Raw genomic sequence first — 23,204 nt, forward strand, 5'->3', positions numbered from 1 at the left:
CACTTGAAAACACGTGGCAACTTGATCGATCTATAGGCGAATTACTCTCTCCCCTTAAGAATATTCATCCCTGTGCTCCCCATTTCACAACGATGTCATGGGACCATATGTCAAAAACTTTCTCCCGCGGATAATAAACAGACAAAAAGATACACAGACCTTGGAACTCGTGAACTGTCTGAGCCAGCGCCAGTAAAAAGCAACCCCATCATTTGGAAAAGTTGGACCAGATAGACGCGTGATACTGTCCGTCTTACTTCCTCGGCACACTATCACTAACGGGCAGAACAGCAACGAGGCGACTTGATTCAGTGCTTGTAGACTACAGCCAAACTCTTGGTGTCGGGGAGAATACTTTTATCAGCATATTGCTTACCCTACGATCAGATACGTGATACGTCTCTTGTACGTTACCACAGAGAAATATAGCCTTTGACACAGGGGCAAATCTGATCCTGTTTAAAACTGTTGCTATCTTCTGGTGATATATGCAAAAGTCCATAGCTGCTGCTTTCGCTGTAATGCATAGCGTCTGATAAAAAGATCTAGACATTGAATATATGTAAAACAATGTGAGATTCTTTCCCTGCTCGACGCGGGATAGAGAGTTGAGACAGATTTGGTTACAAATATAATACAGAGGCGCCAACCATGACGGCGTGCAAGCTGACTGCCTTACTCGTCAAACACTTTAATTTATATGGAAAGAGTCGTATTTAATTTTTAATGGAACTTAAAACGATAACACAATTTAATCAAATCATTTTGTTCATAAATTTATCTTTTGCTTTACAGTAATACTGTTTTGTATTTAAAGCCTGTTTTGTAGAATTCGTTTCATTTAGATGGTTCGGGAACGGCATGGTATTGATCTCGGCTTATAGAGGGAATTGCGTGATTGGGTAATTGCTAGAATTCTAACACAAAGAAGGTACTTAAAGGACTAAATAATCGATAGACCAGCGACTAACAGACCTTGATGCGGTTATATCTTTATCCTCTGAAGGTAGTCGGTCTCGGAGTAAAATACGTTTATGGAACGGTGGGTTGGGTTTTAAAGTCGCCTTGTACGTTATGCCAGGTGTATATATTTTCATACTAACTCTGCCATTCCATATGTCAATACAAGCTGTACTGTGTGTGAAGAGTCAACACCTTTTGATGAAATCCAATCGATCAACATCTCTTGGATGTTGGTAAACATGTCATTGAATACATGAAGAACCTTAAAGGGGGATAATAACAGCGGGCAAAAGAAAGTATACAATAAAATAGTGGATTATATCAAACAATAACAAACGTTATCAAAACGTTACTAGGCTGAAAACAGTCGCCAAAACATTGCAAACTTAAGGCTCCAAAACACAGCAAGAAACTTGTATCAAATACATCACAACCGAATAATCATTAATTTTTCTGTTTGTTTCATATTTAACCACCATCAAACATGGGTGTATTCTTCTTTTGCCCGTCAATTTAGCCGAAATGGTATAATTTTAAAATTTAATATGTCATGAACTGTCGTAATATTCATGTACATAGCATGTAGATTGATATGTAATCTGAGAATCAGAAAAGATTTTATTTCGTACATTTTCATGGTTTCATGGTTTCATGATTTTATTCCCTGTGGTTGAAGAGGGAGCTAATGGAGGGCTTGAAACACTCCCTCCAGCGCTTCTTTACTCAAAGAAGACACATCACTCGTATCGGTTCTGTGCTTGTGCGCCTAATTTGGCGTCTTCATGTGAAATTGACAAGGTCTAACGGTAAAAAATGAAATGCCATATGAATGAACCTTTTAATGGCAAAATTTCAAAAACTCATAATTGGATCCAGCCTTGCACTAAATCATAATGTTCCACACATAAATCGTAGACCCATTCTCAACTTAGTTACGCGTAATGCATTACATCTCCACGTTGGTAGGAATCCAAGGATACCCCATAGTGTACCGAAATGCTTCTACCATGGCTGGAGGGAGAATTTAAGTTCCGTGGTTCAAATCCTCCTGGCTGCAGTATCTTGTTTTGTAAGCTCATACTGAATCTATAAAGACATAATTAGGCCATAATCTGCAAAGTCAATGTAACCAATCCAATCCACTTTGTTCGTTACATGCATGCACCGCATGCTCATCCATTAGCGCCTTGAAGAACACAAAACACTCTCAGATGTGCTAAATGATTACTCCCTTGACCCCCGACCTTCAACGACAGTCCCGCAGCCAAAATGGCCTCCGCGACAGCCCGAAAGACCATCACTGACATCCAATAACTCTTTGTATTCAACCCTAACATATGCCAATTGACACAAGTAAACATAGGGTTCTCTTAAGTAGAAAACCTCTTGGAAGTGTGCAATATTTCATGGTATATAAAATAAGCAGTTTCATCGTTACATGTGAAACTCCTTACATCGCAACTCCGAAATCGGATTCGCACATGGGCACAGCATGAGATTTGAGAAACAAAACCCCTGAGATAGGACAAGGCACATGTTTATTTTCCATAAAATATACCGTGAATAATTTTACCATGAAACTACTGGTGCTAATTCGAGCCATTCAAATCGCTCCGTTGGGTAAGACGATTGCATAGAGAGTAAAACCCATAATTTCTTAATGCATGTGTGCATCCTTCAAACAGTTTTTTACAACATGCTGGCAGCATTGGATATATAACGGTAAACGTGGCATGATACTTAGACTGGCTATTCGGCTCTTAATAGCATTTAAAGTTTGTATAAAATCCTAGTAATAAACAATAAATGGTTTACATTTAAATTCCCATTTATGTATCGCTTTAAAAAAGTGTCCTGGAGTTTGGAAAAAAATATCAGCTGTTGATGAGAGCACTTATCACTTCAAAACAAGGATATTTCCAATAATGCATTTTACTGTTCTCTCATGCACTCAGGTATGCATGTTCATCATCACGTGCAGGCAATTTGCGAAGTCTTGTAACCATGTGGGAAATTGGTAAGGATTGGCACCGCCATAGCGACACATCAACCGCATATTACATGAAATGCCTTTCGTATCATTCGCCAAAAAAATCAAAATTAATAAAAAATTAAAAAAACAGCCGATAATGCATCCATTGTACCGTCAGTTCACCACATTTCAAAGTTCATTAACGGAGCCAATAGACACGTAGCTAGAACCATAGAACACGATTCAAGAAAGTTTTAAAAACCCTCAACCCACGTCGTAATTCATATGAACAGAAATAAAGACTTTATTGCATCATTGAAACGTTTTCAAGGAACTGTTAAAACGTATTTATTGGACAGAATGTCTTGTACCAGCCATTACTTTGAGGAGTCAAAATGCTACACTCCAAGGGCTGTCTGTTTCTAAGCTTGTGTACTAGGCACAGCTGATGTTCCCATCAAGCTTGGAGTAAGTCTTGAAGAAAAAATCGCTCGTGTGCACATGTCTAAACGAATAAAGCTGCCTTTCATCGGTACCCTACGTGTAAGAATGTTACCACGAGAAGACGATGAAAAGCAGGCAAGCGGAATGAATGGCAAGTGCGACTCCTCACACCGACTTTCTTCTGAGCTCCGAGACTTGCACAAAGCGGGAACGTGGCCTTTTACAACAGTGCGTGCAGTAAGCGTATTTGTATTCAAAGAATACCATGTTTTGGAACCTTGCCGATGGAAAGAATTTAATTCAGGCTTACATTTCATCATACGAGAGTGTCTTGTATACGTGTGTGTTGCCAATGAACTCGTCAGTGTCCCTTCTGCTGAGGTTATAATTATGGATACACTATACAGTAAATTCTTCACGATCGATGCATTCGTGATTGGAATGAGGATGAATGCTTGCATAAAATACGACTTAGGTCAACATTGAATCGGGGCCGATGATTCAGACGAAAAAAATTTTTTTTTGCATATTGAATGGGAATTGTAGGATAGAAGAAGTTTTAAAAATGGTCATATGAGATTGGAAAGTGTACACATACAAAGCTACTTATAAATAGTGACCTCGTTATTCCGGACGGTCAGTGAAATTCGGATCGAAGATTCGTGGTTGCAGAGTAATACCCCTTTGAATATATTTATATATTGCCCGGACAGAAGCAGACCGCCTCCGTGGTCTAGTGGTAGGGCGTCCGTCCGGAGAGCGAAAGGTCCGGGGTTCGAACCACGGCCGCGTCACACCAAAAGACGATAGGAGATGGTACTTGTTGTTACCCGAATATAACATAACCCAGCTCGTATACCGTGTCTTATTGGGGTATTCATGTTAAACTGCGGCATGGCATCTTAGTGGTCTAGCACTATAAATCGGCATCAGTCCGGACTAGTACAAGCAGCCACACACAAACACACACGCACGCTTGCATGAACATCGCTATATAAGTGCAATAATCTTTGACGCGACTTTAAACCCCAATTTCACCTCACCGGATAGCAGTGTTTCCGGACTTTAGAGGTTTCATTATTCGAAACAAGGATGGGCATTGTTACTGAAATGGTCTTGTTGACAAAAATAGTATAAAGTCTTTGAATGGCATTTGGAAGTGATACACATAAGGACGAGAATCTATGTATTTCAACCTCTTTATGATGATTTGGTTGGTTGCTTTGTTGTTTAACGCCGCACTCAGCAATATTCCAGCTATATGACGACGGTCTGTAATTATTCGAGTCTGGACCAGACAATCCAGTGATTAATATCATGAGCATCCATCCACGCAATTGGGATCGATGATATGAATAAACAAAGTCAGCGAGCCTGACCACCTGATCCCGTTTGTCGCCTTTTACGACAAGCATAGTCACCTTTTACGGCAAGCATGGGTTGCTGAAGACCTATTCTACCCCGGAATCTTCACGGGTAATTATGAGGAACACAACGTTTCGGATATATACTTATTCCTTCATCAGGTGAATAGATGATGGAGAAAATATAAACTCCGAAACGTTGTGTCCCTCGTAATAAGAAATAGTATTGGTAAATAAGATATATTAAGTGAAGACGTTAAAGCCAACATGGAAGATAAGTACACGTCGGGGTCAACGAACTCCCGTCTGCAGTAAACAGCTGTTGACAGTCTACATAGAACAAGACGTATGATACCACAACATTCAACATAACATTAACCAAGAGAGTGAGTGAGTCAGATTTGACGCCGCTTTTAGCTATAATCCAGCAGTGACACGATTGTGGCAGCATGAAATCTTCACACATTCTACCCATGTGGGGAATCGAACAAAGGCTTTCCACGTGACGAGCTAACGCTTGTATTACTAGGCTATTCATTCGCCACTTAACATCGAATTTCGCAGAAGCAATTGCAATAATAGCGACTAGAAACATTTTCATAATCAGAAGAAATCTCGGCTAAAAGCAGAGTCCTTTTACGAATCCTAACTATATACTGAGCATGTGTTTATGAATCACTATCAAGTAGTGGATAAACGATATTTCACTGTCATGTACAATATACTCCTTTGAATTGCGTCAATACCACTTGTGGTTGTTCCCTGTGAATGAATATAGTCAAAGCGTACATTTAATGGAATATTCAGTTGAGCAACTTTCAACCTAGCCAGAGGCCCGGGTATCCCATGTATCCCTCGCTCCGATTATTATCATTGGTTCGTCAGCTTCATACCCTTTGTTTGTTTGTTGGTTGTTTAACGCCGCATTCAGCAATATTCCAGCCGACGGCGGTCTGTTAATAGTCGAATCTGGACCAGACAATCTAAAGTGATTGATATCATGAGCACGCAATTGAGATACGATGACGTTCAATCAACCAAGTCAGCAAATCTGACCAGCAATGTTTTAAGTGGGCTCTTACGACCAGCATCAGTTGCTAGGTACCTGTATTCTTAGCCGGAATCCTCTGTGGTCCCTCATCAGTTGCTGTGAATGATGTAAACGTCATATCCCATGTATCGCAACTCGCTCCGATTATTATCGTTGGTTCTTCAGCATCATACCCTTTGTTTGTTTGTTTGTTTGTTGTTTAACGCCGTATTCCAGCTATATGACGGCGGTCTGTAAATAATCGAATCTGGACCAGACAATCCTGTGATTGAGCATCGATCTACGCAATTGGGATACGATGCCATGCATCAAACAAGTCAGCGAGCCTGACCGCCCGATCCGGTTAGTCGCCTCTTACGACAAACATAGTCGCCTTTACGGCAAGCATGGGTTGCTGTAGAGCATCATCCCCGTGTCCAATGGTTTACTAAAGTGTTAAACGTCTGAGACATCACTGGAGTTTGTCTCTCATGTTGTGCTGACACGGCAAGACACATCTGAACTACTGTTCAAAGGACGTTTAATTCAACCCACTCACTCATTCACTCTTGCACTCTTGCCGGACCACGTGGGGATGCCGGGTTTGAAGTGGTCCCCCTCAACCTGTGCTGGCCGTAAGAGACGACCAAATGGATCGGGTGGTCAGGCTCAGTGACTTGCGTGATTGCGTGTCATCGTACCCCGACGGCGTGAATCGTTGCTCATGATATCAATCCCTGGACTGCCTGGTCCAGATTCGATATTCACAGACCGCCCTCGAAACGCCGTGTTCAAATGCCGTTTGTTTACAACAAACAAACAAACACTCGGAACCATTAGCCTTTTTCAAATCAAGAGGAGGAGGGATAGCCAAGTGGATAAGGCGTAGCTCTTCACGCCGAGGACCCGGGTTCGATTCCACACATGGTACATGTGAAACCAGTTTCTGGTGTCCTCCGCCGTGATATTGCAAGAATATTGCTAACAGCGGCGTAAAACCATACTCACCCACTTCTTCACACAAAAGGTAGGACAACACAAACGAGCCGAATTTTAATACAGTAAACTACGTTTATAACGAACACGCTTATAACGAACTGACGGATATAACGAACTTACTTTTTTGTCCCGATTATTTGCTGTAGTTATGCTGTATATATGCTTATAACGAACTACGGTTATAACGAACTAAAATTAGTGGTCCCGTTGAGTTCGTTATAACCGTAGTTTACTGTAGATCTAATTGGTCAAAGGAAAATGTATTTCTAACCTGCAATTAACGGATTGAAGAGGATTAACGGATCATGTGGATTTCCAGTGCCAAGTCCCTTGATGTGAGCTGATCATCATTTTATAGTTTCAGTACAAATTCAAATTTGATTTAAATCTCATAAAGTGGCGGCATACGAGTGTATAATGTACATAATGCCCTGATCATTTCTGGAAACAGGTGTCACTGACACCTTTGAAAAGGACACCAAATATTATGTCTTCTTTAAGTTGTCTAAATTGTTCTTTGCTGAGATGCTATTCAGTGTTGCATCTAGCGCCCGGGAAACATCAAACGGTTATCGGAAAAGCAGATGTCGTGAACTATCGCAAAATGGCAATACATTATGGTAAACGTCAAATCTGTTCATAGATTTATTTAATTCCCTTTGAACAATGTTGTATGTCTATTGAGTTAGCTTCAACGTTGGGTAAATATCAATAACACATTCAAAGAAAAGCAGCTTGAAAGTGGCATATTGTACATTAACATGTTTTGTCTTTTAGTTACCGAAATAGATTTTTTAACGTGAATGCAAGGGAAAGCAAATTTAAAAAAAAACACACGTGTATGTTTCACACCCATGTGCAAAATAGGTTCAAATTCTTTCGGACGGTTTCCTTCAGAGAAAGTTACAGTTAATATCTATTATGGTGAGCATATTGTATTATAAGTAAATTAGTAGTACAGACAGCTTGGTCAAGTGTTTCTGGATATAACAAATACTGTCGCCTTTTGAAACGATTTGGCGACAACCTTATGTTTTCTATGAACCCAATGTAGCCTATTAGTTCATCAATGTTGTGTTTTCAATTTTTCATAGCTTTGTAAATGAAGGTAGATTTATTAGGCTTCCGAAATCTTACGATCTTCTTCAGGATCAAATATGTCAAGGAGAAACGAGAACTTCAAAAACATAAAGCTACACCATACGTTATATTTCTATAAAAATAGTTATTTTTTTAAAGTCGGATCCTGCATTTATTGTGATGACACATAACTGATTCATTTCCAAAGTGACGTGCTCATATTGAAATACCGCAGACGGAATGGATGATCTGATGATGTGCTTGCAAGTGGTATATGGAAATAGTTATTTGACTACTTAACTATTTCCTCTTCTGCTCATTTGTGTCATATATGTGTGTGTGTGTGTGTGTGTATTTGTGTGTGTGTGTTTGTGTGTGAGAGAGAGAAAGAGAGAGAGTGTGTTTGTGTGTGTGTGAGAGAAAGAGAGTGTGTGTGTGAGAGAGAGAGTATGTGTGTGTTTGTGTGTGTGTGAGAGAAAGAGAGAGAGAGAGAGTGTGTGTGTGTGCGTTTGTGAGAGAGAGGGAGAGGGAGAGGCGGGTGGGGAGAGAGAGGGGTAGTGTGGTGTGTGATGCCATGTAAAGTGATGTGATTGTGATGCCATGTGATGTGATTGTGATGCCATGTGATGTGATGTGATGTGATTGTGATGCCATGTTATGTGATGTGATGTGATGCCATGTGATGTGATGTGATGTGATGTGATGCCATTTGATGTGATGCCATATGATGTGATGCCATGTGATGTGATTGTGATGCCATGTGATGTAATGTAAGGTGATGTGATGCCGTGTGATGTGATTGTGATGCCATGTGATGTAATGTAATGTGATGTGATAAGATGTGATGTGATGTGATGTGATGCCATGTGATGTGATTGTGATGCCATGTGATGTAATGTAATGTAATGTAATGTGATGCCATGTGATGTGATTGTGATGGCATGTGATGTGATGTGATGCCATGTGATGTGATTGTGATGCCATGTTATGTGATGTGATGTGATGCCATGTGATGTGATGCCATGTGATGTAATTTGATGCCTTATGATGTGATGCCATGTGATGTGATGCCATGTGATGTGATTGTGATGGCATGTGATGTGATGTGGTGCCATGTGATGTGATGCCATGTGATGTGATGCTATGTGATATGATGTGATGCGATGCGATGTCATGTCATGTCATGTCGATACAATTATTTTCAAAAGTTCGGTACATATGTAAATAATAAACTGGTGGTGTACATTTGAAGAGAACCCCATATACCAAACTACATTTACATACCTCCACACACAATACACAGACTAATAGTATCCATGTTATACAATACCCAATAAGGGATCAACGAATATCATTGGTGTCAAGGATATTAAATTGGAGAAAACAAACAATTCTGTGTATACTAATGATAAAAACATTCGTTGACGTTATGCATACTATAACTGAAAAAGCATTCATGCACTGCATGCATACTATTATACAGAATAAAAACGTCCCCGCCAGAGAATAACCATCACCCGACAAAACAGATTTCATTGGGCGTAAAAGGCAAAATAACAGTGAAAATTATGTTCATGGATCAGCATTCATACATCATCATATGCATACTATTGGACCCGTGAAGATCCGGGGTAGAATTGGTCTTCAGCAACCCATGCTTGCCATAAAAAGCGAACTATGCTTGCCATAAAAGGCGACTATGCTTATCATAAGAGGCGACTAACGGGATCGGGTGGTCAGGCTCTCTGACATGGTTGATGCATGTCATCGTATCCCAATTGACTGGATCGATGCTTATGATGTCAATCACTGGATTGTCTGGTCCAGACTCGATTATTTACAGACCGCCGTCATATAGCTAGAATATTGCTGAGTGCGGCGTTAAAACAACAAACAAACAACATACTATTGACACAAAACACTTTGTGTCTGCTGATGATATACGCTGTTTACATTTCTGTGCATACTAGTGATGCAAAACATTTTGTGTATGCCAATGCCACACGCTATTCACATTTCTTTGCATACTAGTAATGCAAAACATTCATACACTATACGCATACTATAGGTGCAGGTGCAGAACATGCATACACATTGTACATAGTATTAACACAATCACGTTGTGTATACCATTGCTATACGCCATTCAAATCGCTTGGCAAACTATTGATACCAACACAATTTCTAGGTTCGAATCCCGGTTCGCCTCGATTATGTTTCTAGGTTTGTCAGCACCATACCCGTGCTCGTGGGTTTCACCGAAGTGGTAAACGTCTGAGACCTGCATCACTTCGGGCTTTCCTCCCACATTAAGCTGACACGCCGCGATGTAACTGGAATACTGTTAAAAGCGGCGTTAAACCCAACTCACTCACATATCTGTTCTATCTGTTCAAATGTGCATATACCCTATGACAATGCATGTAGTTGATGCAAAAACGATGTATACTTTAGACAGACAGTGTATACGTTGGTACACTATGTGATCAGAATTAATACAGATATTCCGACACTATACAAGGTATGGATAGTTTCATGTAAATAGTTCCATATTCATAAGACATATCTCCTTGTATGAGTCCAGTGTACCATTGCCAGTACCATGAGCATGTATTAATGAATCACTATCAAATAGTGATGGGGCAGGTGTACTAAGGGTAAGCCTGGCCTGCCCTATTGGTAGCACCAACCATGAAGTCAATAACAATACAGTAAACTACGGTTATAACGAACTCAAAGGGACCACTAATTTTAGTTCGTAATAACCGTAGTTCGTTATAAGCATATATACAACATAACTACCACAAATAGTCGGGACAATAAAGTAAGTTCGTTATATCCGTCAGTTCGTTATAAGCGTGTTCGTTATAAACGTAGTTTACTGGATGCAAATGAATTGTCTGCCGAAGTGTCCATTTACTTGCAGGAACTCAGTTTCATCATCTTATTTCGATATTTGGGGTAATTTATACAATACAAAGACTATTTTCTTAAGTATTATGGATATTTAAAAGGCCATAGTGTAATGTTGAAAATGAAGAGTCCAATCTTTGTGACACATCCAAAGCCTATTGTCCCCGTGTGCTGTGTAAAACTCACATTCGTCCCGGTGAGATATGACAAGTACGCTGTACAACCCTTTTGTATGTTTTATTTCAAAAACTTATGTAACGCTGCATCCAACCATATTTCTGCTATATTACGGCGTTCTGGAAGTAATCGAACCTGACCATCCGATCCCGTTAGTCGCCTCTTACAACAAGCAGTTGCTTAAGACGAATTCTAACTCGGGTCTTCACATGTGGATACAAGCATGGGCTACGAAAGGCCAATTCTTACCCGGATCTTCACATGTGGAGACAAGCATGGGCTACAAAAGGCCAATTCTAACCCGGATCTTCACATGTGGAGACAAGCATGGGCTACGAAAGGCCAATTCTAACCCGGATCTTCACATGTGGAGACAAGCATGGGCTACGAAAGGCCAATTCTAACCCGGATCTTCACATGTGGAGACAAGCATGGGCTACGAAAGGCCAATTCTAACCCGGATCTTCACATGTGGAGACAAGCATGGGTTACGCAAGACCAATTCTAACCCGGATCTTCACATGTGGAGACAAGCATGGGCTACGAAAGGCCAATTCTAACCCGGATCTTCACATGTGGAGACAAGCATGGGCTACGAAAGGCCAATTCTAACCCGGATCTTCACATGTGGAGACAAGCATGGGCTACGAAAGGCCAATTCTAACCCGGATCTTCACATGTGGAGACAAGCATGGGTTACGCAAGACCAATTCTAACCCGGATCTTCACTTATTAATTGTCTTAATGTCATTATGAACAGTTATACATTCAGCAAGGGTGTACACATACAATGAGTGAGTGTAATTTTACCCCGCTTTTAACAATATTACAGCAGTATCACGACGGGGGACACCAGAAATGGTACACATTCTACCCATGTGGGACCATTAGGCTACCCCACCGTCCCGAGTATATACAGTGGTTAGACGGTGCTGGGAGAGATACAAACATTCATACAGTGTTGGAGGAAGAGTTGAACAATAAGAATATGACAAGTGGTCGTGGACTAGAGGAACAGACAGACAGTGATGGAGGAAGACGATCAGACAATAGACAGAGGGAGCCATAAACAGGCAGTGATGACGGAAAACATGATCAGGCAGTGATGGAGGAAGACATGAACAGATAGTGATGGAGGAAGAAAATCAGACAGTGACAAAGGAAGACATAAACAGAGTGATGAAGGAAAACATGATCAGACAGTGATGGAGGAAGACATGAACAGATAGTGATGGAGGAAGACAATCAGACAGTGACAAAGGAAGACATAAACAGAGTGATGAAGGAAAACATGATCAGACAGTGATGGAGGAAGACATGAACAGACAGGGATGGAGGAACACATGATCAGACAGGGATGGAGGAAGACATGAACAGACAGGGATGGAGGAAGACATGATCAGACAGGGATGGAGGAAGACATGATCAGACAGTGATGGAGGAAGACATGAACAGATAGTGATGGAGGATGACAATCAGACAGTGACAGAGAAAGACATAAACGGACAGTGGTGAAGGAAAACATGATCAGACAGTGATGGAGGAAGACATGATCAGACAGTGATGGAGGAAGACATGAACAGATAGTGATGGAGGATGACAATCAGACAGTGACAGAGAAAGACATAAACAGACAGTGGTGAAGGAAAACATGATCAGACAGTGATGGAGGAAGACATGATCAGACAGTGATGGAGGAAGACATGAACAGACAGGGATGGAGGAAGACATGATCAGACAGGGATGGAGGAAGACATGATCAGACAGGGATGGAGGAAGACATGATCAGACAGTGATGGAGGAAGACATGAACAGACAGGGATGGAGGAAGACATGATCAGACAGGGATGGAGGAAGACATGATCAGACAGTGATGGAGGAAGACATGAACAGATAGTGATGGAGGATGACAATCAGACAGTGACAGAGAAAGACATAAACAGACAGTGGTGAAGGAAAACATGATCAGACAGTGATGGAGGAAGACATGATCAGACAGTGATAGAGGATGACATGATCAGACAGTGATAGAGGAAGACATGAACACAAAAAAACATTGTTGGTTAAAACACGAAGAGAGAGATAATGATGAGGAAGACATGATCAGACAGTGATGGAGGAAGACAATCAGACAGTGACAGAGAAAGACATAAACAGACAGTGATGGAGGATGACATGATCAGACAGTGATGGAGGATGACATGATCAGACAGTGATGGAGGATGACATGATCAGACAGTGATGGAGGAAAACATGATCAGACAGTGATGGAGGAAGACATGATCAGACAGTGATGGAGGAAGACATGATCAGACAGTGATGGAGGAAGACATAATCAGACAGTGATGGAGGAAGACATGATCAGACAGTGAAGGAGGAAGACATGAACAGATAGTGATGGAGGAAGACATGAACAAACAGTGATGGAGGAAGACAATCAGACAGTGACAGAGAAAGACATAAACAGACAGTGATGGAGGATGACATGATCAGACAGTGATGGAGGAAGACATGATCAGACAGTGATGGAGGAAGACATGATCAGACAGTGATGGAGGAAGACATGAACAAACAGTGATGGAGGAAGACAATCAGACAGTGACAGAGGAAGACATAAACAGACAGTGGTGAAGGAAGACATGATCAGACAGTGATGGAGGAAGACATGAACAAACAGTGATGGAGGAAGACAATCAGACAGTGACAGAGGAAGACATAAACAGACAGTGGTGAAGGAAGACATGATCAGACAGTGATGGAGGAAGACATGAACAAACAGTGATGGAGGAAGACAATCAGACAGTGACAGAGGAAGACATAAACAGACAGTGGTGAAGGAAGACATGATCAGACAGTGATGGAGGATGACATGATCAGACAGTGATGGAGGAAGACATGATCAGACAGTGATAGAGGAAGACATGATCAGACAGTGATGGAGGATGACATGATCAGACAGTGATGGAGGATGACATGATCAGACAGTGATGGAGGATGACATGATCAGACAGTGATGGAGGAAGACATGAACAGATAGTGATGGAGGAAGACATGGACAAACAGTGATGGAGGATGACATGATCAGACAGTGATGAAGGATGACATGATCAGACAGTGATGGAGGAAGACAATCAGATAGTGACTGAGGAAGACATGATCAGACAGTGATGGAGGATGACATGATCAGACAGTGGTGAAGGAATACATGATCAGACAGTGATAGAGGAAGACATGAACACAAAAAAACATTGTTGGTTAAAACACGAAGAGAGAGATAATGATGAGGAAGACATGACCAGACAGTGTTTGAGGACGATATGAACTGTGGGAGGAAGACATGAACAGACGTGTCAGACAGTGACGGGTGAAGATAGGAACTGACAGGCTGTTCTTGAGGGAGAAAGGAACTTCAACAAGAAGGTTCGATAGGAACAAACAAAAAGTCAGACAGACAGTTCACAAGTAAGAAACAATCAATACAAAGAAAAAGATGAAGATACAGATATTCTAAACTAAAGATGTGTAGCGAATGTTCAAGATACTTCTTTTCCTATGCCAGAGCCAAGTGTATGGTAACAGCTCTACTCTGTGCATCTCTGTCGCAGACGTTTGGAGCATAGTTGTCACATCCTTGTCATTCCAACAGAAAATGTACAGTTAAAAGTTATTTGATTGTTAAAAGTTTTAGATTCAAATAAACTTCAGCAATTTTCACCCCAACTGTCCCCTCTTCCAGTGGGACGACAAAGACAGACCCTCCAGAACGTTACATCATCACATCAGGAGAAGAGAACGTCACCAGTCCATTAGCATGATTAAAATTAATTATTATATAACCAAATGAAACCAATTTGAGTCTGAAGATTTTGATTTACGACTTATTTCGTCAAAGGGTGTAAGGTGGTCAAGCACCGTTGTTACATTGCTCGGAAATAATTAATTAACCGAATCGGTACATCTAAACACGAAAGATAGAAATCAAATTAATCACCAAATTAATACAAATGATTTTGATGAAGCGGCCAAACTGTTCAGTTGGGTGTTAAATGTGTTCTATGAACGAGACAGAGTTAAAACAAAACAGCGGGCCAACAAACGACGTTAGTTACCGAGTATCGGATTTGGCATAATAATATCCTGGAAATGTCACTTGCGGCCAATCGACGGTTCTTTGATGATTAGAGCGGAGGTTTATTCACATCACGTCACATTTAGGTATCATTTGTGTAACTGATATCAAAATGGTCATGGCCGAACATGGGAACTACTTGTGAGCCCAGATCTGCTTTTATAAACTGCGAGGCACTACACAATCGGTCTATTTGCTCATCTATTTCTACCATCTATCTTTCTCTCCATGTTGTCCATCAGTCCCGATGTTTCTCTCCTCCTCTTTCACTCTATCTCTCCACCTCTTCTCCCCGCTGACTATCTATTTATTTCTTCTTCCCTCATTGTAAATCTGTATATGTGTATCTCATAATCGCTCAACGTTTATCTATTTGTTCATGTCTCCTTTGTCGTTGATCTCTATAACTCGTATTGGTCATTTGTATGTTTGTATCATGAACTCTCAATGTCCATCTATCTGTTTGTCACTTAATCCTTCCTTGCATATATATCTTTTCGTAACTTAATCCCCCCTTGTGCATATGTCTGTTCGTCACTTAATCCCTCCTTGAACATATATCTGTTCGTCACTAAATCTCTCCTTGTACCTCTATCTGTTCGTCACTTAATCCCTCCTTGTACATATATCTGCCTATCTCTTAATCCTTCATTGAAAGCTATCTGTTCATTTTCCCTCATTGTTCATCTTTTAATTCCTTCTTGTACATATATCTGTTCGTCACTTAATCCCTCCTTGTACATAGATCTGTTCGTCTCTTATTCTCTCCCTGTACCTCTATCTGTTCGACACATAATCCCTCCCAGTACTTATATATGTTCTTCACTGATCACCCCTTGTGCATTTATCTGTTCATCACTTAATCCCTCCTTGTACATAGATCTGTTCGTCTCTTACTCCCTCCTTGTACATATATCTGCCCATCTCTTATTCCTTCATTGTAAGCTTTCTGTTCATTTCTTAATCCATCATAGTTCATCTCTTAGTCCCTCCTTGTAAATATATCTGTTCGTCACATAATCATATATCAGTTCGTCACTTAATCCCTTCTTGTACATACATCTGTTCGTCACTTAATCCCTCCTTGTACCTCTATCAGTTCGTCACATAATCCCTTCTTGTACATACATCTGTTCGTCACATAATCCCTTCTTGTACATATATCTGGTCATCTATTAATCCCTCATTGTTCATCTCTTAATTCCATGTTTCCCACTCACTCTCTGTATATCTGTTACCAACTTTCTCACCTACTGTGTTTCGGTAACTATCTTTCTCACCTACTGCCTGTCTATCTGTTACCATCTTTCTTACCCACTGTCTATCTGTTACTATCTATCTCACCCACTGCCTGTCTTTCTGTTACTATCTTTCTTACTCATTATCTGTTGCTATCTTTCTCACCCAGTGCCTGTCTAACTGTTACTGTCTTTCTCACTCATTCTCTGTTACTAGCTTCCTCACTCACTATCTGTTACTATGTTTCTCACTCACTATCGGTTACTTACTTTCTCACCCACTGCCTGTCTATCTGTTAACAACTTTCTCACCTACCGTGTTTCGGTAACTATCCTTCTCACCTACTGCCTGTCTATCTGTTACCATCTTTCTTACCCACTGTCTATCTGTTACTATCTATCTCACCCACTGCCTGTCTTTCTGTTACTATCTTTCTTACTCATTATCTGTTGCTATCTTTCTCACCCAGTGCCTGTCTAACTGTTACTGTCTTTCTCACTCATTCTCTGTTACTAGCTTCCTCACTCACTATCTGTTACTATGTTTCTCACTCACTATCGGTTACTAACTTTCTCACCCACTGCCTGTCTATCTGTTACCAACTTTCTCACCTACTGTGTTTCGGTAACTATCTTTCTCACCTACTGCCTGTCTATCTGTTACCATCTTTCTTACCCACTGTCTATCTGTTACTATCTATCTCACCCACTGCCTGTCTTTCTGTTACTATCTTTCTTACTCATTATCTGTTGCTATCTTTCTCACCCAGTGCCTGTCTAACTGTTACTATCTTTCTCACTCATTCTCTGTTACTAGCTTCCTCACTCATTCTCTGTTACTAGCTTCCTCACTCACTATCTGTTACTATGTTTCTCACTCACTATCTGTTACTAACTTTCTCACCCACTGCCTGTCTATCTGTTACTATCTTTCTCACTCATTGTCTGTTGCTATCTTTCTCACCTACTGCCTGTCTATCTGTTACTATCTTTCTCACTCACTATCTGTTGCTATCTTTCTCACCTACTGCCTGTCTATCTGTTACTATCTTTCTCACTCATTTTCTGTTACTAGCTTCCTCACTCACTATCTGTTACTATGTTTCTCACTCACTATCTGTTACTAACTTTCTCACCCACTGCCTGTCTATCTGTTACTATCTTTCTCACTCATTGTCTGTTGCTATCTTTCTCACCTACTGCCTGTCTATCTGTTACTATCTTTCTCACTCACTATCTGTTGCTATCTTTCTCACCTACTGCCTGTCTATCTGTTACTATCTTTCTCACTCATTTTCTGTTACTAGCTTCCTCACTCACTATCTGTTACTATGTTTCTCACTCACTATCTGTTACTAACTTTCTCACCCACTGCCTGTCTATCTGTTACTATCTTTCTCACTCATTGTCTGTTTCTATCTTTCTCACTCACTATCTGTTACTATCTTTCTCACTCATTATCTGTTACTATCTTTCTCACATATTTTCCGTTACTATCTTTCTTACTCACTATCTGTTTCTATCTTTCTCACTCATTGTTCCCATGATGGGAATTGAACCTGGGTCTTCGGCGTGACAAGCGAACGCTTTAACCACAAGGCTAACCAAACGCGTCGGTCAAATAGTATCTACACCGACATGTGATTGATACAAGGAGCTCAACAGAAACAAAGTAGCATAGATTGAAAAGGCAAAATCGTTGAGTGTCCCATAGTGAAATATTCGTTTTTTTATGACACTTAACTGTAGTGGTAAGCTAAAAACAGCGGACCTGCAATGGACATAGAACGTCACGCACAGGAAGAACAGTGAAATCAGCATCAAAAGAAATCTACACAGTAAATACTACCCTGTCGTCGCCTTCAGATGTACATCGTTTAATACTTAAATTTTTACTGACAGATGAATAACAGTAACAAAATGATGAAGCTCATGATGTGGTCCACGTGAAGATCGACTAGCTAGGCTCCTGTAATTACACGATGATGTATGTTATCTTAGCTAGTGATAAATATGTGTTTCCTTGAAATTTCTCCCAGATTGATTGGATAAGAAAAAGAAAAAAACCAAAGGAAAGGGAATCTCGCCCCGAGCTTGACACTGACGTAAAACAGATATCCTCTGTCCCATTTTTTATGAATGTAATTTTTAATTACTTGTCCTCATCGTTAATGTTTGGTGTACCAAACATACGATTCAATTTACATGTGACGTTCATTCTTTTGACCAATATGGATTGATCGAATTTTATAGGAGATTGTACGACACCTTAGGCGGATCCAGAGAGGGGTCCAGGGTGTCCGACCCCCTACCCCCTTTTTGAAAACCAAATGTTGTAGTATGTTGTAGGCAGTAATCTTGACTGAGGGAGGATTTCAATATTTTGGACCCCTCCCTTTTAAAAATGCTCGATCACCCTTTGAATATTATTTGGTTTTCACCCATGCTATTCGACCTCGTGAGGATTTCCTTACTAGAGTGTAGATGTCAGATGGGTATCCGTATCCAATTATCATAATTCCTATCAGAGTTGCGTCCCTTTAACTGGCAGGATCCTGTGATCGTGGATTCGATCCCGCGAAACCCAATAGTTCGATTGTGATCTTGGTGTGTCAGCACCATATGTTTAATTGTTGGTTTCACCAAAGTGGTAAAACTTTCACACATACGTTAATCGTGGGTTTCACCAAAGTGGTAAAACTTCCACACCTGCATCAATTTGGGCTCTCGTCCCACATCAAGTTGACAGGCATGATAAGGCTGAAATACTGTTCACAGCGATGTTATTCAAATTCACTTCTTGTCTGCAAATAACACGAGCTTGATAATCTGGGTTACTGGGGGTATTGGAAGGCTTACACATTTAACACTGGACATAGCGTGGACAGTCTGGACACAGTCATCTGATTCAGAATACGAACCCAGCAGTAAAGGGACATTCTTCGTATACAAAAGGCTCACAAGCCTAGAGATGCATGCTTACCTTTTTCACGAACACCTGGGCCCACTTGCACAATGCGATCTTAGCGCTAAGATGATCGTAACTCCCATACTTTAACATAGGCTTACAATAGTCGAAGCGCTAAGATCGCTTTGTGCAAGTAGGCCCTGGTGTCATCTCTGATTTTCAGTGATCCATTCATATCATTCTCACCGCTATTTTGCCTTATTCGCCCATTGGAATCCGTTTCTGTGGATAATCGAAACTGATTATTCTCTGACGATGACGTTTTATAATGAGTTTCGTGATACATTTCAAATAAGGACAATATGTCTCATATATAATTCATGTAGTAGTTTCGGGGCGGTCGGGTAGCCTGGTGGTTAAAGCGTTCGCTCGTCACGCCGAAGACCCGGGTTCGATTCTCGACATGGGTACAATGTGTGAAGCCCATTTCTGGTGATATTGTTGGAATATTGCTAAAAGCGACGTAAAACCAAACTCACTCACTCAAGTATTTGTTTCAAGTTCAAGTTCCCGAGTGACTTCCACATATGAGACCCCGGGGGTTTCAGTCGTCTAAGACGCCCCAGTTCTCTCCCTTTAGTGTGCCAGAAACCTAGATTCGTGGGTTCGAACCCTGGTTCGCCCTGATCATGTTTCTAGGTTTGTTAATACCATACCTGTGCTCGTGAATTTCACCAACTGTAAACCTCTAAAACTTGCATCACTTAGGACTTTCCTTCCACATCAAACTAACACGTCGCGATATAACTATAAAACTGTTGAAAATGGTCTTAAAGCAAACTCACTCACTTCCACGTAAATCAAATAATAAGAAAGTTTAATGGGTAAAATGTAAAATTATGAATTCACAATAAAAAGGAAAATGTGTTTTTTATTTAACTATTGTACATTGTTAACTATTATATATTTACTGTTATATTATCTATGTTACTATTGCACAAACGTACATAGCTGCCAAAGACGAAGACACTTGTACAACGAAACAGGTTGTGTAAACAGTTAGGCTGTTCATTTCTCTGGATTTGTCCTTGCTACCCAAGAATACTACTCAAACAAGTTAATTAAAGCGACAAAACACTTTCCATGTTCATAAGAAATATCTGCCAAATCTCTGAGTCGATTGTACGATTCCGACTATATCATGAGCATGTGTTTATGAATCACTACCAAACAGTGATGAAGATAGTGATCAAAAAGTGATGAAAATAGTGATGAAAATAGTGATCAAATAGTGATGATGATAGTGATTAAATAGTGATGACACGCACAATTGGAAGGCTGTGTGTTGCTATACCATTGACAGATTAACTATATATAGACATTAAAAAAATCGGATGGTATTTAAGTTCTTTTGAGTAGTATATATAATTAGGCATGGACGTTTGTGAAAAAAAATCCATTAAGTCACTTTACCAGCCTCAGTCACGAAATCACTTTTAGCCAATCACCAAACGCCATCATTGGTTAATGGAATTAAATAAAATAATCACAAACAGCGCATACCCCCCTTACAAACAATGTGTATCACCCCCACACAAAGCATGCCAGTTTAACTGTCCTATAATTACCAGATACACTACATGTTGAGGTCAGTAGTAACCTAATTACTAAATTGTGAACAGGCTCGACCGGACTGGGATGTCAACGATGGCATGAAAAGTAAACCTGGTCCTGAAACGAAAACGGCAGATCCCTGCAAATTGGCGCCGCCCCAGAACTGAGGATCAACCTACGTCTTCGGGTTATCCAGACCTCTGACATGGTCTGTCTTTTGCGAGTTTGACTTGCTTTTTCTCGTGTGTGAGAAGCTATATGGGGAGGGGTTGAACGGTGCGAGGGGATGGGGTATTGAGGTGAAGGGGGTGAGGGAACAGAACGGGGGATGGTGAACATGGGATGGAACCTGATGGCGATATGACTGATATAATTTTAGTTGTCATGACCTTTTCAAGACCCTTCTGTGATGACAAGATATGGATGCGTTGCATGTCACGAATACATTTGCATAATTAGAAACGATTAAACACAGAAATATAACTGCTCGTGGGACAAAATTAAATAATGAAAAGTGTATATAACCTTTCAACCACGTTGTTGATATATAGTTACATGGTATTTATCATTTGGTTACATTTGGTTTTCATTACCATAATTTATTCGTTTCCGGTTCTTATTTCTGCGCTTATCCTATGAACATGAAATATTACGAAAAAAATGAGATTTAGTAAATATTTGGGTTTTTTTAAGTCAATAATTAAATCTTCAAACAAGTTAAAGAAATACTTGAGTGCCGGTTGATACACGAATTAAATTAATATATATACATTTGCCTACCTGAATATGACGAATCCAGGAACATGCAAATATAATAGAAGCTAGTTTAACAGCCATTTTTTCTTGTAACAAGTTCTTCACATGCGTTGCATCGCAAGTATCCAAAAGAAGCGACGCGCCAGGCAGTGTCTTAATACGTGATCTCGCCTGGCTTTCACTGGAACACATTATAACCCCTCCTGCACCGACATCAGATGCCAAAAATCTTTTAAAGCACAATATATCCTCGTCTGACCTGAATCCAAGAAATCTTGACGGATATTCAATTGTTGAGCGACCTGTGGGTAACCTCTTTTCGCAAACGCAACAGGCATCGAGAAAAAAAGTACGCAGGTTGGGACGGAGTATGTCGGAACGAAATGATAGCGCACGCTCATCTAGGTGTTCGAATGGTGGTAGCCAACGAGTAAAATGACTGAGTTAAACCTATACAATTCTATAATATGGCCCGAGACTGATAATTCATCATGCGTCCTACTAAATGCCTGTACAGAGAGAGAGAGGCGTTATACACACGGGCATAAAACACACCGAGGGCTATGCCGAAATTTATGTCGTTCTCGTGTGTCGAAATGGGCAAATCGCTTGTGTTATGGGAATCATTACTGTCTTGGCTAGCCATCGTAAATTATGACGATACTCCAAGCCACATGTATCGCCCGCGACCAGTTACCAAATTGCCAAAATAATTGACATGGCCTTTACGAGCAATGGCTACTTTAAAACCAGCTGGCTTAAAACGAAGGCAATGATAAACAGTCCTGACTGGCCTTGCGGGACGTTCCTTCTCAGAAGTGTACGATTTCCCAAATCGACAAATAATAGGGGGAGGTTTAAATAACCGTAATGCTGTCTAATTGTTTAGGCCAGTAAAGACGCTTTGTTTATGTCAGAGAAGAATGGAGGTCTTCCAAGGCCCCATCTATTACTATCTGTCTTTAAGCAGGCATATATGATGAATTAATATAATAAATTGCCCGTTGTCACACAAGGGACAGTAATTACTCAGAGAATGTATTACGCTTTAAACTAGAAGGAAAAGGCATTCTTATTACCTGGCTGTGTTATTCGGCTGTGCCTTTAGTTTCGGTCAGACTCGCTTCGGGGGAACAGTGAAAGCTAGTCCGCTTGATACACACTTCATCAAGGGTCACCTTATAACATGGTTCGCGGTGTTCCGTATGACGTCATCTAACGAATCCCGGATACCTTCTCAGTGACCTGTGGATAAAGGATACTTTTAACTTTTTGAGAAACACGATGAAGAAGCGAAATATTTGGGACACGATCCTTTCGCAGGATGTACCATCCTGAGGGGTATCTGCCAAATTTCAAAGTCACGATTTTGCCGACACCATGTCGACAAGTAGAAGTGTGGAATTTCTCTTAGCGGTCGCCGTTCATGTTGAGGAAGGAATACTCAAAGACGTACCCGTTCCAGTGCACAACATGCATACTGGGAACAGCAAGCAAAGATTGTTTCTTTGATATGAATGCCAAAGAAAAAGATCTCGGTTCTACTGTTTAAAGAATCATTTCTGGAAGCCTTCGACAGAGTATTTGGTAAATTAGGTGTTTTAGATCTGAGAGAAA

At 40.6% G+C, this 23,204-nt stretch overlaps 1 protein-coding gene across 4 annotated transcripts in view; it reads right to left on the reverse strand.

Moving 5' to 3' along the window:
- The window catches only part of LOC124152064 (homeobox protein HOX3-like), a 125,793-nt gene that overhangs the window by 28,094 nt on the left and 74,495 nt on the right, over positions 1-23,204 (reverse strand). For 3 of the 4 annotated variants that reach the window (XM_046524811.2, XM_046524818.2, XM_046524827.2), the window contains exon 2: positions 22,667-22,832. The gene's annotated coding sequence lies outside the window, so the exon portion shown is untranslated. Of the gene's footprint in view, positions 1-159; positions 232-22,666; positions 22,833-23,204 lie in introns of those variants that run through there. The other variant, XM_048382128.1, reaches the window with a different exon arrangement.

Source organism: Haliotis rufescens, unplaced genomic scaffold, assembly GCF_023055435.1.
Source record: "Haliotis rufescens isolate VD_foot unplaced genomic scaffold, xgHalRufe1.0.p SCAF_4, whole genome shotgun sequence".
NCBI classification, from domain to species: Eukaryota; Metazoa; Mollusca; class Gastropoda; order Lepetellida; family Haliotidae; genus Haliotis; species Haliotis rufescens.